The sequence below is a fragment of the Schistocerca gregaria genome, chromosome 8, assembly GCF_023897955.1.
Source record: "Schistocerca gregaria isolate iqSchGreg1 chromosome 8, iqSchGreg1.2, whole genome shotgun sequence".
NCBI classification, from domain to species: Eukaryota; Metazoa; Arthropoda; class Insecta; order Orthoptera; family Acrididae; genus Schistocerca; species Schistocerca gregaria.
In genome coordinates, this window is record NC_064927.1 from 155,218,772 (window position 1) to 155,231,265 (window position 12,494).

Here is a 12,494-nt window from a genome sequence, read left to right on the forward strand (position 1 = left end):
AACATGATTGACCAAATCTGGGATGCCTTGCAACGTGATGTTCAGAAGAGATCTCCTCCCCCTCGTACTCCCTGCAGGATTCATTGCGTCAATTCCCTCCAGCATTACTTCAGACATTAGTCGAATCCATGCCACGTCATGTTTCAGCACTTCTGCGGTGCTCACGGGGGCCCTACATGATATTAGGCAGATGTGCCAGTTTCTTTGGCCCTTCAGTGGATATCTGTACTCCGCAAGCCATCTTAAGGAGTGTGCCAGCAGATGCTTCTGATACCATTACCATTTAATTCCTGTTCCGTTCGCGAATAGCTCGTGGGAAGACTGGTCATCAATAAACCTTCATATTAGCCGTAATTTCTCGGCTTTTCTCGCGGCGGTCCTATCGGGAGACATAATTCGGAAAGCAGTTGTGAAATGGAACCCACAGCGAAAATAAAAAATGTTTAATGTAGGCAATTAGCTACTTCTCTACCAAGTCTTCGACTGTCATTTCTAGGCGCTTCAGTCTGGAACCGCGCGACCGCTACGGTCGCAGGTTCGAATCCTGCCTCGGGCATGGATGTGCGTGATGTCCTTAGGTTAGTTAGGTTTAAGTAATTCTAAGTTCTAGGGGAATGATGACCTCAGATGTTAAGTCCTATAGTACTCAGAGCCATTTGAACCATACGAGCCTTAGGGTATAGCGTGATTGATCACTCTTAATTACTCACTTCCAGTCATCCACTATCCGATGGCCTCGCTCTTTACACCTCCTCAAGCGTCGATTAGCGCTGATTAATTTCTGAAACGTGTGTGATATGAGGATCTGCTCGACCGTTCTCTTTACGCGCAGTCAATGTGTTAGCTGGACGGCTGGTAACCCTCACGAGTGATTCGTTCTGCTTATTTGATGTGGTGTGGTCTTTTACAACCACCCTCCGTAATGCTCGACGATCCCTGTGCGTCAGTTCAAGAGGCTGCCTAGTCTCGGTTTAGGTGTGATTGTTCCTTCACGTTTCCACTTTCACAGTCACGTCAACAACAGTCAACCTGGGCAGATTTATGAAATGTCCCTGATGTTTATGCTACTCAGGTGACATCCTATGACTAGCCCACGTTCGTGGCCACTCAAATCTTCTGATGGACCCATTCTGCTCCTACTGTTTCTCTACTGACAACAAAATACTCCCCCCCGCCCCTTTTATTCTGGCGGTCCGCCTCTCCTGACACTTGCTGGGGAACGAGCGAGGTGGCGCAGTGGTTAGCACACTGGATTAAGTGGCCCTATGTATCATAATATCTTTGATGGCTGTGTATTCTTTTTCTCTTTGTTCTACCAAGCTTGGTGACGCAGTGGTTAGGACATTGACCTCGCATTCCGGAGAACGACGGCTCAATCGCGCGTCCGGCCATCCTGTTTCAGGGTTTCCATTATTTCCCTAAATCGCTTCAGGCAAGTGCCGGGATGGTTCCTTTGAAAGGGCACGGCCGACTTCCGTCCCCATCCTTCCCTAATCCGATGACACCCATGACCTTGCAGTTTGGTCTCCTCCCCCAAATCAACCCAACACTTAGTGGTAAATTCCGCATTACGTAGAGGTATCCCGATGCCTTTGGTCAGAGACTGTAAATATGCCGTTGGTCAGAGACTGTAAATAAAGAAAAACTGACGTTAGAAGTTGTGTTTTTCTTTCGGTTTATCCTGCCTAATTTTGACTTTCAATTGGTAATAGCTTCCAGAGGTCTCTTCATTTTCCTTTCTGTAAATTAATGTTTCTGTCCGCTTTTAAACAAAGCCGTGTCGTCGAGAGCCTGCACAGGTCAGAAAAGCCGGTGAGTATTTACGACAGTGACGACGTACAACACGAGCCTTCCGCAGGGCCTCGGCGGCGACTTAGCAGGCGACTCGCGTCCGGAGCCTGTCGCAACTCCCTTTGAGCTTGGATGGAGCCGGCGTCCCTCGCGCTCCTTGCGAAGAGCCTTCCGACCGCGTGACCGGGCTACGCACCCAGCACAGCTGGGTGCGTCAGGTCAAGGCCGAGCCGAGTCCTCCGGGCCGCCTACGCGAGACCCAGTCAGGTGCCCACGCACCCTCGGCCGGCCGCCGCAGGTGACTTTCAGTTTCGCCGCCGCCGCCGCCGCCGCCGCCGCCGCCGCCGCCGCCGCCGCCGCCGCCGCGTGGGAAGCAGACTTGTCCCGCCCCCACACGCTGGCCCAAAGAGGCGTCGCCTGCTTGGCGGCTATAGGCCACGCTCCACTTTCACTCTCGGTCCTCTACCCAGCAAGTGTTGCTGGACTCATGAGGGACTCAGGAATGTACAATCTAGACCAGTGATTCTCAATCTGGGGGATAATTATCTCTTGAGGAGTAAAATGAAATTAGTTGAACGGTCAAAACAAAACTGTTTCGACTCTACTTTGGTCACGAAACAAATTAATTTATAAAGCATCATTCCTATCATAAAGGGATCTCCAATTCATGCCGTTTTTGTACAGCAATAAATCTGCAGTACGTGCTGAAAACAGATCTTGATTGCAGAATTGATTTTACTGCTTTATTTATTCTTGACGCACGTTTCGCCTAATACTCGTACATCTTCACTTTGACTAGTATAGTGCCACGATTAGGGCATCAGCAAAAACAGATTGCCCTCGTCATATATACTAAAATACATCGAAGCAAGTTGTGCTCACGTCTTACACTGAAGCGCCAAAGAAACTGCCTCAGGCAAGCGTATTCACATACAGAGATGGGTAAACAGAATACCGCGTTGCGGACGGCAACGCCTACATAAGCCAACAAGTGTGTGGCGCAGATGTTAGATCAGTTACTCTGCCACAACGGCAGTTTGCCAAGATTTAAATGAGTTTGAGCGTGGTATTCTAGTCCGCGAACGAGCGATGGGACACAGCGCCTCAGAGGTAGCGATGAAGTGGGAATTTTCCCGTACGTCCATTTCACGAGTCTACCACGAATATCAGAAATCCGGTAAAACACCAAATCTTCGACATAGCTGCGGCCGGAAAAAAATCCTGCAAGAGATCCGCACGATCTAGGGCGCCTTGTCACGGTCCGTGCGGCTCCCTCCGTCGGAGGTTCGAGTCCTCCCTCGGGCATGGATTTGTGTTGTCCTTAGCGTAAGTTAGTTTAAGTTAGATTAAGTAGTGTGTAAGCTTAGGGACCGATGACCTCAGCAGTTTGGTCCCATAAGATCTTACCACAAATCATGCATGAACGGGACCAACGACGTCTGAAGAGAGTCGTTCAACGTGACAGAAGTGCAATCCTTCCGCAAATTGCTGCAGATTTCAATGCTGGGACACCAACAAGTGTCAGCGCGCGAACCATTCAACCAAATATAATCGATATGGGCTTTCGGAGCCGAAGGCCCACTTGTGTACCCTTGATGACTGCACGACACAAAACCTTACGCCTCGCCTGGGCCCATAAACACATTGGTCTGTTGATGACAGGAAATGTGTTGCTTGGTCAGGCGAGTCTGGTTTCAAATCGTATCGATTGGATGGACGTGTATGGATATGGAGACAAACTCATTGAATCCATGGACCCTTCATGTCAGTAGGGGTCTGTTCACGCTGGTAGAGGCTCTATAATGGCGTCGGACGTGTGCAGTTGGCGGGATATGGGACCTCTGATACGCCTGGATACGACTCTGGCAGGTGACACGTACGTAATCATCCTGTCTGATCACCTTCATCCATTCATGTCCATTGTGCATTCCAACGGACTTGGGCAGTTCCAGCCGGACAATGCAACACCCTGTACGACAAGAATTGCTACAGAGTGGCTCCACTCTTATGAGTTTAAACACTTCCTCTGGCCTCCAAGCTCCCCAGATTTGAACATTATTGAGCATATCTTACAACGTGCTGTTCAGAAGAGATCTTCACTCCCTCTTACGGATTTATGGACAGCCCTGCAGACTTCGTCATGTGAATTCCCTCCATCATTACTTCAGACATTTGTCGAGTCCATTGCACGTCGTGTTTCGGCACTTGTGCGTGCTCGCGGAGACCCTATACAATATTAGGCAGGTGTACCAGTTTCTTTGGCTCTTTAGCGTATGTTAAAAGCATAACACTCGAGAATCTTGCAGGTCTACGTAGCATAGACCAGTTGATAGAAGGCAAGATCAGGCGTGTACATAGTCCACCACATGGTAAATACTCTGGAGGAATCATTGTTCGTTCTCTGGTCAGGCATCCACGTAAAGCTGTAACCTACAGCTCGTTATTGAAGAGACATCTATATATAAAAAGCATATCGAACATCCCAGTTTGATTCAGAAAGGCATGAAGGGAAATGTGTTAAGTACTGGCACCTGATACAGGGGACAATGCAATACAGGGGACAATGCAGAAAGCAATCGAAAGTGGGCACCCAAAGTTTAAATGTTCTGGAGCTTTCATAGCGCATCTCAAGAAAGAATAGAGGATCTGTGACAGGAACATTGCTGCTTTCTTGACAGCAAGGAATCTGCAGGAAGACCAAACTATTCGCCAGTCTGGAGCCAGACTGGTCGAAGAAGTAAACCAGATAACTGCCAAGTATCCAGATACAGTGACACTGCATTTGGAACACTGATCAGTGTGGATTTAATGATGAACTAACTCCTTGTGCGACGATATCTAAAAAAGAGGAAAATCAACAGTTGCTTTGGTCCAGTCTGCATTCAATGCTGTTCCAGTACAGTTGGACAGCCTCTGCAGTGGTGTTCGAGTTTAGGGGAATACAAGGTGGAATGAGTAGTGAATAGAAATTTGGACTGAGGAGGGAAACGTGCTACGTTAGTCCGAGTAGCTGAGCAAAGCTACTGTGCCAGAATGGCGTAGCGGTTAGTATGTGTTTAGTGAGCAAGAGATCGGGGTTCGAATTCCGGTCTCGGTACAAATTTTAGTTCGTCGATTCAGTTGCATGTACACATAACAGATGTCCGGGACTTGGAAAAGCCTCTGCAACTATTCAGGGCTGTCCATTGATAGTGACCGGGCCAAATATCTCACTAAATAAGCATCAAACGAAAAACTACAAAGAACGAAACTTGTCTAGCTTAAAGGGGGAAACCAGATGGCACTATGTTTGGCCCGCTAGATGGCGCTGCCATAGGTCAAAGGATATCAACTGCAATTTTAAAAATAGGAGCCCCCATTTTTCATTAGACATTCGTGTAGTACGTAAAGAAATATGAATGTTTTTTTCGCTTTGTGATAGATGCCGCTGTAATAGTCACAAACGTATAAGTACGTGGTATCACGTAACATTCCGCCAGTGCGAACAGCATTTGCTTCGTGATACATTACTCGTGTTCAAAAGGACCGCTTACGAATTGCGGAAAAGGTCGATATCGTGTTGATGTATGGGTATTGTGATCAAACTGCCCAACGTTCGTGTACCATGTATGCTGCTCGGTATCCTGGACGACATCATCCAAGTGTCCCGACCGTTCGCCGGATAGCTACGTTACTTAAGGAAACAGGAAGTGTTCAACCACATGTGAAACGTCAACCACGACCTGCATGAAATGATGATGCCCAAGCAGGTGTTTTAGTTGCTGTCGCGGCTAATCCGCACATCAGTAGCAGACAAATTGCGCCAGAAACCTCAGTGTTGAGAATGCTACATCAACATTGATTGCACCCGTGCCATATTTCTATGCACTAGGAATTGCATGGCGACATCTTTGAACATCGTGTACATTTCTGCCACTGGGCACAAGAGAAATTACGGGACAATGACAGATTTTTTGTACGCGTTCATTTGGCGACGAAGCGTCATTCACCAACAGCGGTAATGTAAACCGGATTAACATGCACTATTGGGCAACTGAAAATCCACGATGGATGCGACAAGTGGAACATCAGCGACCTTGGCAGGTTAATATATGGTGCGGCATTATGGGAGGAAGGATAATTGGCCCCCATTCAATAGATGGCAATCTAAACGGTGCAATGTATACTGATTTCCTACGTAATGTTCTACCGATGTTACTGCGAGATGTTTCACTGCATGACAGAATGGCGATGTACTTCCACCATGATGGATGTCCGGCACATAGCTCGCGTGCGGTTGAAGCGGTATTGAATAGCGTATTTCATGACAGGTGGACTGGTCGTCGAAGCACCATAGCATGCATGGCCCGCACGTTCACCGGATCTGACGTCCCCGGATTTCTTTCTGTGGGGAAAGTTGAAGGATATTTGCTATCGTAATCCACCGACAATGCCTGACAACATGCGTCAGCGCATTGTCAATGCATGTGCGAGCATTACGGAAAGCGAACTACTCGCTGTTGAGAGGAGTGTCGTTACACGTATTGCCAAATGCATTGAGGTTGACGGACATCATTTTGAGCATTTATTGCATTAATGTGGTATTTATAGGTAATCACGCTGTAACAGCATGCATTCTCAGAAATGATAAGTTCACAAAGGTACATGTATCACATTGGAATAACCGAAATAAAATGTTCAAACGTACCTACGTTCTGTATTTTAATTTAAAAAACCTACCTGTTACCAACTGTTCGTCTAAAATTGTGAGCCATATGTTTGTGACTATTACAGCGCCATCTATCACAAAGCGAAAAAAGTGGTCCAACTAAAACATTCATATTTCTTTACGTACTACACGAATATGTAATATAAAATGGGGTTCATATTTTTAAAAAAACGCAGTTGATATCCGTTTGACCTATGGCAGCGCCATCCAGCGGGGCAACTATAATGCCATCTGGTTTTCCCCTTGAAGCTAGACAAGTTTCGTTCTTTGCAGTTTTTTCGTTTGACGCTTATTTCGTGAGATATTCGGCCCGGTCACTATCAATGGACCACCCTGTTAAATTTAATGTGATAGAAGAGTTTCCGTTAGGACAGGGCTTCCCAACATGTGGTCCGGACCCCTTAGGGGTCCGCCAGCTCTTTCTAGGGGGTCCGCGGCCACCTTTCACCAAATCGTGTAAAATAATGAGTAAAATTATTGAATAAAAATGTGAAAATCAAATTCATAACTTTTTTTTCGTGTGAAGAACGTGTACTTTTACTTCAGGTTCTATCCCCAAGGAGCCTTTGCGGTTCCTAAGTGAGAACGTATACACAGTTTAGTGACGGAGAATGCGGCTTCTCTGATCGACTGTTTAGCAACAATACGGTGGGCATTTGTGCCCCGGCTCACGGCGCTAGATGCTAGATGCGCTGAAACCTTTTACGCATGCGGGGAGCGAGCTTTGTCGACCAACCACAGCGCTTGCTGGCACGTATGCGGCCCCAGGCATCATTAAATGTTAAACTTGCTTTGTCAGTGCACTACGTATATCATGAGTCGATTTTTGACCAGTTTATTTCTTCTAACAGGATCATTGAAGAAGGGTGCAGTTTCTCCGTCGCCTTCACAAGGGAAGTTTCCAGTTGAAATGAATGAGGAGGGAGAACGACCAAAGGAAGACTTAACATATATTTAAACATTTTTCTTCGGATTTCACGGAAAACCACAGACACACACACGACTGTTACGAAATATGCATGCTCCTTACACAACAGTAGCCAAATAGTGGAAGTGAACAGACCATAAGCGGCAGCTTGTCAACATCTACATCTACATCTACATGACTACTCTGCAATTCACATTTAAGTGCTTGGCAGAGGGTTCATCGAACCACAATCATACTATCTTTCTACTATTCCACTCCCGAACAGCGAGCGGGAAAAACGAACACCTAAACCTTTCTGTTCGAGCTCTGATTTCTCTTATTTTATTTTGATGATCATTCCTACCTATGTAGGTTGGGCTCAACAAAATATTTTCGCATTCAGAAGAGAAAGTTGGTGACTGAAATTTCGTAAAAAGGTCTCGCCGCGACGAAAAACGTCTATGCTGTAATGACTTCCATCGCAACTCGTGTATCATATCTGCCACACTCTCTCCCCTATAACGTGATAATACAAAACGAGCTGCCCTTTTTTGCACCCTTTCGATGTCCTCCGTCAATCCCACCTGGTAAGGATCCCACACCGCGCAGCAATATTCTAACAGAGGACGAACGAGTGTAGTGTAAGCTGTCAACAGCGAACAGTTTGGACGTGACGTTGATGCTCTTGGAGGAAGACAGCTCCATCGTGTGAAATTTCAATTACCAAGTAATTTTAATCAGGCTACAGTGTGTGGAACAAAGGGAGTAAATCCACTAGTAAGTGTCTGGATAAAGTGGGAATTCAAATTGGATCGTTAATTTCAAGTTGTTTGCATTCACCTCTAAACCAAAGACTATTGATACTTCGGTGGGAAGGGGAGGGGGGGGGGGATCATTGGGAACATGGCACTTGCATTTAGAAGCTTTTAGTTCCCATGGGTTTCGCTCTGAAATTTAAAGTTACTGTGCTCTGGACTGACTAGGGGTCTGCCATGGATTTTCGACTGAAGAAGGGGTCCGCCAGCTGAAAAGCTTGGGAAGCGCTGCGGTAGGATGTTGATTGAAGGAGAGCCCGTCGGGGTCGCAAGTTGCCTAGCGACCCGCCCTGCCCTCTGCGGCAAGTACCAGCTAAAGCGAGCGGTGCGAGCCGGCGCGCTCGGCTTGGGCTGAGCGTGGCGCGCCGGGTGACGGCGGGTTCTCGGCTCGCTACTTGCCAGTGACAGGCGGACACGCCCAGCTGGCGGCGCCCGCTGCCAAATGCCAGCCGCCGTGCCGCTAAATCCGCGAGGCCGTCGCGGTCGCCGACTGCGCTGAAAAAACGGCGTCGCACGGCGTGCCAGCGGGGGGCAGAAATAGTGGCATCTCTGAGCACAGGGACGCCGCGTGCGTGCAGATGTTCATTTGACATGAACAACAAATGGCAGTTAAGACAACGCTGTTTATCTTCTTCTATATCTGTACATATTATAAATTGTAGTCCCCCGGCGCGTTTTTTCTGTCTGCGTGTTCAGGCTACTCTTATGAACTACGACAAGGATTTTGATCCAGTTTTCATCAACAGATAGATCGACTGGCATACTACTCTACTGGCCACTAACATTGCTACACCAAGAAGAACTGCAGATGATAAATGGGTGATGACGATGATGTCGTGTGACGACGGCCTCCCGTCGGGTAGACCGCTCGCCTGGCGCAAGTCTTTCGATTTGGCGCCACTTCGGCGACTTGAGCGTCGATGGGGATGAAATGATGATGATTAGTACAACACCCAGTCCCTGAGCGGAGAAAATCCCCGACCCAACCGGGAATCGAACCCGGGGCCTTAGGATTGACATTCCGCCGCGCGGACCACTCAGCTACCGGGGGCGGACGATAAATGGATATTCATTGGACAAATATATTATACTAGAACTCACATGTGATTATATTTGCACGCAATTTGGGTGCATAGATCTTGAGAAATCAGTACCCAGAACAACCACGGCCTTGATACGCCTGGGCATTCAGTCAAACAGAGCTTGGATGGCGTGTACAGGTACAGCTTCCCACGCAGCTTCCACACGATGCGACAGTTCATCAAGAGTAGTGACTGCCGTATTGTGACGATACAATTGCTCGGCCACCATTGCGCAGACGTTTTCAATTGGTTAGAGATCTGGAGAATGTCCTGGCCAGGGCAGCAGTCGAACATTTTCTGTATCCAGAAAGGCCCGTACAGGACCTGCAACTTCCGGTCGTGCATTATCCTGCTGAAATGTAGGGTTTCGCAGGGATAGAATGAAGGGCAGAGCCACGGGTCGTAACACATCTGAAATGTGACGTCCACTGTTCAAAGTGCCGTCAATGCGAAAAGAGATGAACGAGACGTGTAACCAATGCCACCCCATACCATCACGCCGGGTGATACGCCAGTACGGCGAAGACGAATACAAGCTTCCAATGTGCGTTCACCGCGATGTCGCCAAACACGGGATGCGACCATCACGGTCCTGTAAAAAGAACCTGGATTCAGCCGAAAACATGACGTTTTGTCATTCCTGCACCCACGTCCGTCGTTGAGTACACCATCGCAGGCGGTGCTGTCTGTGATGCAGCGTCAAGGGTAACCGCAGCCATGGTCTCCGAGCTGATAGTGCATGCTGCTGCAAACGTCGTCGAACTGTTCGTGCAGATGGTTGTTGTCTTGCAAACGTCCCCATCTGTTGACTCAGGGATCGAGACGTGACTACACGGTGCGTTACAACTTTGCGGATAGGATGCCTGTCACCTGGGCTGCTAGTGATACGAGGCCGTTGGGATACAGAACGTCTTGACGTATTACCCTCTTGAACCCACCGATTCCATATTCTGCTAACAGTCATTGTATCTCGACCAACGGGAGCATCAATGTCGCGATACGATAAACAGCAATCGTGATAGGCTACACTCCGACCTTTATCAAAGTGGGTACGCATTTCTCCTCCTTACACGAGGCATCGCAACAACGTAACACCAGGCAACGCAGGACAACCGCTGTTTGTGTATGAGAAATCGGTCGGAAACTTTCCTCATGTCAGCTAATCATTTTCACATCACAGCATCTTCTTCCTGTCGGTTAAATTTCGTGCCTGTAGCACGTCATCTTGGTGGTGTAGCAATTTTAATGGCCAGTAGTGCACAAACAAGTCTACAGGCCGTAAATTGAGGGTGACGATTATTGAAGTGTATGAAAAAAAAATGTAAATTAGCTATAAACTGCGGAATGCACACAGTGTATTCAAAATGTAAACATTACTACATGTATTCGGATTTAGGTTCTGACATGTTCGCTATTCCTGCCATCATTGGCGATGGTGTGGCGCAGACGAATAGCGAAATTCTGCATGACCCGCCGAAGCGTCGGAACATCGATGCTGTCGACGACCTCCTGAATGGCTGTTTTCAGCTCAGCAATGGTTTTGAGGTTACTGCTGTACACCTTGTGTTTGAAGCATCCCCACAACAAGGAGTCGCATGTGTTCAGATGCGGAGAATGTGGCGGCCAATCGAAGCCCATGCCAGTTGCCTATGGGTAGCCCAGAGCCAGCATGTGGTCCCCAAAGTGCTCCTCCAGGACATCAAACTCTCTCCTGCTTTACCGAGGTCGAACTCCGTCTTGCGTAAACAACATCTCGTCGAAATCGGGGTCACTTTGGTGAATGGGGATGAAATCCCAACAACGTACCGTTCGGTAGTCACCGCGCCATCTAGGAATATCATACCGATTATTCCGTGCCGGCCCGAGTGACCGAGCGGTTCTAGGCGCTTCAGTCTAGAACCGCGCGACCGCTACGGTCGCAGGCTCGAATGGTGCCTCGGGCATGGATGTGTGTGATGTCCTTAGGCTAGTTAGGTTTAAGTAGTTCTAAGTTCTAGGGGACTGATGACTTCAGATGTTAGTCCCATAGTGCTCAGAGCCATTTGAACCATTTTTGGTTATTCCGTGACTGGACACTGCACGCCACACAGTCACCCGTTGAGGGTGAAGAGATTTCTAGTTTGCTTATTGACGAACCCATCCAAATGAAACTGAGCTTCGTAGCTAAATTAAATCGTAGAGCGCATACTAATTCCCATCATGCCCCGCGGCCAACCGTGCAGTTTGAACGTCGTAACGCAACAGTTGAGACGTGATGACGATTTGATTCCATACAGTTCAATAATAGTCACCGTGTACTTAGTTCTGGCCGTGTGGAATTGGGGCTTGTTGCTAGCACGAGAGCGTGCTGAAGAGTAAGGCCTCCAATTTTTTATGTCAAAACACTTAAAGACTTTTAAGTAAAGCAAACTTCGTTAAAATTCTACATCTTTAGTCTTCATGTTTACACATTTATTTCTCAGCACAGTCACCCTGGTTCAACTGGCTCTAAGAACTATGGGACTTAACATCTGAGGTCATCACTCCCCTAGACTTAGAACTACTTAAACCTAACTAACCTAAGGACATCACACATTTCCATGCTCGAGGTACGATTCGAACCTGCGACCGTAGCAGCGGCGTGGTTCCGGACTGAAGCGCCTAGAACCGCTCGGTCACAGAAGGCGGTTAGTCACCCTGGTGACGAACACAATTCTCATTACATAGGTCTGCTGTCAGTTCTTTCGGATGTGGGTGTTCGGAGAAAGCCGGCCGGTGTGGCCGAGCGGTTCTAGGCGCTTCAGTCTGGAACCGTGCGACCGCTACGTCGCAGTTTCGAATCCTGCCTCGGACATGGATGTGTGTGGTGTCCTTAGGTTAGTTAGTTTTAAGTATTTCTATGTTCTAGGGGACTGATAACCTCAGGTGTTAAGCCCCATAGTGCTCAGAGCCATTTGAACCATTTATTTGTTCGAAGAAACAGATGACATACCTATATAATACACTGAGAGGGAAGAAAATCGCAAAAACGTGTGCGACATAAACGAAAGTTGGTAGGCGTGTTTCAACATCTCAAAAGACGATGTCTATTGCAATTTCGCGCCAGTCGCATAAGAGTGGCGTTAGCAACGCCACTGTGAGGGTAAAAATCAAGTTTTCTTTAAATACACGCTGCAACTGTCTTGGGCGTTAGTTACCTTTGCGATTGGACG

The 12,494-nt window shown here is 47.8% G+C and overlaps 2 protein-coding genes across 2 annotated transcripts in view; one reads left to right on the forward strand and one right to left on the reverse strand.

Moving 5' to 3' along the window:
• Positions 1 to 12,494, forward strand: part of LOC126284273 (uncharacterized) — a 626,414-nt gene that overhangs the window by 57,893 nt on the left and 556,027 nt on the right. The window lies entirely within an intron of this gene.
• The window catches only part of LOC126284274 (basic salivary proline-rich protein 4-like), a 57,133-nt gene that overhangs the window by 17,324 nt on the left and 27,315 nt on the right, over positions 1 to 12,494 (reverse strand). The gene's annotated exons all lie outside the window — the stretch shown is intronic.